This window comes from Dermacentor silvarum, chromosome 7 (assembly GCF_013339745.2).
Source record: "Dermacentor silvarum isolate Dsil-2018 chromosome 7, BIME_Dsil_1.4, whole genome shotgun sequence".
Classification (NCBI taxonomy): domain Eukaryota; kingdom Metazoa; phylum Arthropoda; class Arachnida; order Ixodida; family Ixodidae; genus Dermacentor; species Dermacentor silvarum.
In genome coordinates, this window is record NC_051160.1 from 36,099,268 (window position 1) to 36,105,267 (window position 6,000).

The following is a 6,000-nucleotide window of genomic DNA, read 5'->3' on the forward strand; positions in this document are numbered from 1 at the left end:
CGCGCCTTATATATCTAACACTCCTCCGTGTACCCGCGCTCTTGCTCGGGGTGGTGCCGCCGCCTACGAGCAGAAAAGAGAAGTACTGCATTATGACACTAACGCGCACCGACAGTGAACGCTTCGGTGGTCTCAGCACTACGACGCCTCGATGCCAGCATTCGAAGGGACGCTGGCATCAAGAAGCACTACCAACGCCACTTAGGTGGCGTTCACCGTACTCAGCACAGCGGAGCGTGGCCTCCGCAATTAGCTCTGAAAATGTTTCTGAAGTTGATCGCGGAGGCTGCAATTACGACGCGCTGTACGCGCTGATTTGACTCGGTGACGATTCAGTTACGTGCTTTGTCTTGCGCGTTGTATTAGTGTGTCAGTTACGTGCTTCGTCTTTCGCGTTGTGCTAGCGTGTGCAGCGTAGTGCAGCTTCCATATGCACGACGGTTGCTCATGGTCATCGACGTTGGTAGTCGTGATGGAGGAGACGTGCCACCAGGCATCAGCGTGGGTGCATCAACGCCTAAGGGCGCTTTAGCCACAAAACACCAATAGACATTATATATCAATGTGCAATAAACATTACACTACTTCTGTGAAGACACGTTTCACTTTCGTGTTCTATACCGATTCCTATATAAGAGGGATCAACCACATTTTTATCGTATTTTTTTGTATGACTATCAGTCATTGTGTTGGTTATTCTTAAATCTCAAGTTTATGTGGCACTTTTGTGTGGATGCACAACATTGACATCATGCATGGAACTGGTGTTTTGTGCTGATAATCAGTTTATCACTTGATATTGCGTTTTGACGGTTAAACTGTCACGTTATTGCGGTGTTGTTATTTGTACTTGTACTGGAGGGGAGTACGAACTGACTTGAGAATTCATTTTCGTTGAATTTTTTAACCTTGAATTTTTAGATGCGAAGTATCTATGTGACATAGCCCCGAAGTATCTCGGGCCTATGTCACTCCCTCCCTAACTCCCTCCGCCATGCGGCGTCCACTTCCGGTTCCGCTTCCGGTTCCGCTTCCTGTTCCGCTTCCGGTTCCACTTCCGTTTCCGTTTCCGGTTCCACTTCCGGTTCCATTTCCGGTTCCACTTCCGGCTCCGCTTCCGGTTGCGGAAGCCAGCTTTCGGCTTCCGGAGAACGCTTCCGGCGTTTTGCCCGAATGATCCCCCGGTGCTTCGCCCACTCATCATCATTCACTTCGTCCTCTCATTCTCCTCCCGCAACGTCGCGATAAGTGCCACGGACAGCGCCAGCGTCAGCGCCATAGACAGCGCCGCGGAGAAGAGGGCTCGAGCTGTTGCCACGAAACGGCAGCGGCGACAGGCTGATCTGAAAACTAATGGGAACTTGAGTCGACCCCATGGATGCTTCGCATACTACTCAGGGTTCCCCTACGGGAAGATGGTGTAATTTTTTTATTGTTACGGACACTTCCTAGACAGAACAACATATTCACCTTCATCATCATCATCATCGTCATCAGCCAATATTTATGTCCACTGCAGGACGAAGGCCTCTCCCTATGATCTCCAAATACCCCTGTCCTTCGCTAACTGATTCCAGCTTGCGCCTGTAATTTTCCTAACTTCATCATCCCACCTAGTTTTCTGCCATCCACGACTGCGCTTCCCTTCTCTTGGTATGCATTCTGTAACTCTAATGATCCAGCGATTATTTAGCCTACGCATTACATCGCTTGCCTAGCTCCATTTTTTCCGTTTAATGTCAACTCGAATATGGACTATCCCCGCTTGTTCTCTGATCCACACCGCTCTCTTGCTGTCTCTTAACGTTAGGCCTAACATCCCAGTGAACCATTAATGTACCATAGATGTCCATAGAACATCATGTTTGAGACATTGCACACATCCTATAGATATCTATATTTCTCCAAACAACATTACAAATACGTACCATGGATAACTTAAGTCCCATCCAGATCACGTTGCTGTAACGTTGAAAGGATGTCGCAGCTGGACATAAGTAACCTCTAATGTTCTTTTTCGGGATGCAGGAGGTCCATAGAACATCTAGTGGATCTTTCCTGCTGACGCTATAATGAGCTGTATACCTGCGAGTGCCAAAGCAGATGTACTATCGAATACAAATGAAATGCGAACAGCAGAGTGTGTGGCCAAAACGTAACTAAAAGCACAGTGTGTGGCGTCGGCCAGCGATGATTGTACACATGCATGTGGTTTCGATGCGGAGTGCGGGGCTGCTTGTCCTAGTGCGTATAACGTCACCTATGTTTTGTTTGAAGCTTGTATTCTCACCCCGCCATTGCAGTGCCCTTCGTATCTGTGATTATTTTTAAGGTGACTAGCACTGTTGTTGCGCATCCAATGCAATACATTTTTCGTGCTATTCAAATTACGATTAGACACTGGCCGCTTTGATGGTGGTAACAAAAGCAAAGCAATGCACATCAGCAAGCTGGGTGCATGCCAGCTATATCACACTACAATGTAGCGATGGTGCTAGTGACCATAACACTGTACTGCCAGGTGGGTATGGCACTGCTGAGGAGAGATGAGAAAACAACTTTCGGACAAAATACGGGTGACGTTTCTCGCAATAGGGCGAGCAGCGCTGCACTCTTCCTCGAGAACTATATCCCCACGCACGTGCACACCGACTGGCTGACGACATGCACAGTATACCTTTAGTTATGCTTCGGCCACACACTCCGCTGTTCGCATTTAATTTGTCCTCGATGGTACATCTGCTGAGGCACACTAATGGCACAGTTACTCCCATTGTCGGCATGTAGCTGGTGACTTTGCTTGAAATGTTTTGTTAACGTGTAAACGTGTGAATGTGAAAATATAAATTGCAACACTTAATTATTAAGGGGGAATCCTTAGATGGCTCAATGGTCGAAAAATCCGATGTCCAGCGTTGCAGCACCAAAATTCAATGGCACCAAAATTGGGGTTTGAACCTTTGGTGTTGAACCTTTGGTGTTAATTAGGTCGAAGCGAATTAAGGCATAGTTCATTAAGATAGAGTTATTGAGGCACTCTAACCCACGGCCTTCGTTGGGAGTCGAAACCACTTGGAGATATGGGCGAACCGGCCACATCTCCAAATTATCTCCAAGTTGGATTCCATTTGACGTGGTGAAGGTAGAGTCGAACCCACTACCTTGGGTGTTCATTAGAGCAAAGTTACTTAAGGCAAGTTAATTATGGCAGAGTTATATAAGGCACTCGAACTCTCGACCTTTGGTGGAAGTCGAACCCACGACTTTTGGTGTTAAGACAAAGTTAATTAAGATAAAATTAAGGCACTCAAACCCTCGACCTTTGGTGGGAGTAGAGCCCGCAATCATTCGTGTTAATTATGACGAAGTTAATTAAGGCACAGGTAATTAAGGCACTCGAGCCCACAACTTCGGTAGGAGAAAACAATAGAAGTAACAACGCATGCGAATGAGAATGACAAATAATTTAATTAATGCTTCGTAAGTGCGCAGGCTTCTGCCTTCATCGTCTTCAGTGTTCGCTAAAGTGACTGTCAACTTTTATATATAGTTCTAGCGCTCATCAAAATGCGAAAACTGTACTAACAAAACCGTAAATCCGCATTTTGATCATTATGCATCATTACAAATCCTGCAATGGATAAATGAAAAGTAGTGAGTTCAGTAAGCACTAGGTAAAGCGCACCAGTGAAACTCACAATGTCATACCAATGTTACGTTTTTATTTATACAACTAAATGATAAAGCTTTATTACAAAAAATGATCGGCCCCCAGCCACGCACATGTATGAAATTATTCATTACATGTTCTCGCTGTATACAAACAGGTTAAACGTGGATCTAAAAAAAAACACGTAATCAAAAACAGATTCTTGAAAATGAAACTTCATTAAAACACAAGAACCAGTAGGCAGAAAATGACTAACGAGTAGGCACAAAATGACTAGTAGGCACAGTGCCACAATTATAATTAAAAAGAATAAAACTGATCAGTAAGAGGTAGTATTATGCCCCAGTCACACGGGCACTTTCAAAGTCCTTTGAATCAAATATCCTTTACTTCAAGGGAAGACGCACGCTGTCACATGGGCGCATCAAAGGAGGCCTAGTTGAAGGGAGCTTTGAGTCAAGGGAGTCAGCGTTTGTCCTTTGAAATCTCAAAGGAATACTTTTGAGCCTAGAGGGCGTCCGACAGAAGAAAACAAAATTCTGTATAAATACGAAAGTTAAATTTTTACCTGTTAAAAACAAATTTAACTATATTATAGAAGTTTATCAGCACTAAAGACTTTCGTGACACCCGCAGTCTCAATGACGAATGGGCCGGTACAACAGTGCCGGCACGGCTTGTCCCAATCGGCAACACCGACGCAAAATGGGTCTTGGAGGGTTAACGGTAGCGCGATTAAAAGACAGAACAAAAGAAGACACACAGGAACACACACGGCGCTAACTTCCAACAGTGCTTGTTATCGAAGTCCAGTTCGTACATTTAATAGCGCTACCGTTAACCCTCCAAGATGCGTTACCAACAAGCACACATTGCAACCCTCGTGAGCAAAATGGGTGCCATGTGCGATTTGGTTATCGGCTGCTACGCATCGAAGTGTCCTCGTGTTGTTTTTTCTCGTCACTTTTGCGTTTTAGAATACGTTGCGGTTTCTGTCAAAAGCTTCAGTGGAGACCACCTGGCGACCGTGTAGCACTGATACATATCCCTTGAACTAATGTTCCTTTGAAAGCTCTATGCTCCTTAACTTCAAAGGATCTTCGGTATGCCCGTGTGACTGGGGTATTACATACTAATTAATGACCAAAAGTGCACGGCCTGTTTGCCAGCACCTGCTTCTGGGGCCACCGGATTCAAGGTAGAAAGCCAGTACTTTATAGCTGCATTGAAAAATATATGGTAAAATAAATTCCACGCAAGCATAATCCAGAGATGGAATGTTCATCTTGATAGGCAACTTGGTCAGGCAGCTTCTCGGATCACAAAAGTGCCAATAACATAATGCTGCCAGAGACTTATACCTCTGTCACACGAGCACGCAAAAACTATTTTACGCAAGCGGTCTTTTACCAAGCTGAAAGACTTATGAATGAAGAGGTGTTGCGCAGCAGACACACGGCGCCGACGATCTCCTTTTAGTGTTTCCTTCTGGACACACTACCCAAAGCGCGGCGCTAGCGTTCGAAACAATATCGACCAAAAAAAATGTATCTCGAAATATAAAGTGAAAACTTATTGTTTACATGTTTTTCAAATAAATTTAACGTAGGAAACGTTAATATAAAGATTTATTGTAGTAGTTTAAAGAGCGTCATCACGTGACATCCCCAGCCCGTTTGACCTGCTTACGAGAGTAAAGAAGAAAATGAGCATTACTGGGTTTACTACACCTTCTGCGAGACATGAAATTAATTTTTTATGATGAACCTAGGCGACAGAAAATTACGCATGCGATTGCTTTATTTAATATATGATAATTGCTCATGCCCACTGGTTTCGAGGCTACTCCTTTTCGGCCGTAAAGGACATCGGCTAACTCCTCTTCCAGGAAAGACCGCTTCTGAAAAAAAGATCGCTCCCTGTCGTGTGTCTGCGGGCGAAACTCTTTTTCGGGAGAAATCTTTTTGCTCAAAATATCAAAACACTTTCGAGTGCCTGTGTGACAGGGATATTAGCGATAGGCATTGCAAATGAGAAATATCCCCGACACTTGAAGAGGAGCGCCGGAAACCAAGCGATACAAACATGTGCGAAAATTAACCATCAAAACATTGCCTCCAAAATATTCCCGTAAGCGCTCCGCAAGGCGAACAAACGTACCACAAATAGCAGTCAGAAGCACAGCTCTAAATTTCAGCACACAACTGTACAGTTCTGCCTAGTATATACGTACTTGGGCCATGGTCAACCGCACAAAAGTCGAAAAGACACAAATAAAGCACACGCTGCTCGCGCCTGGAACATTGCTGCGCACTTGCATCGAGGCGCAT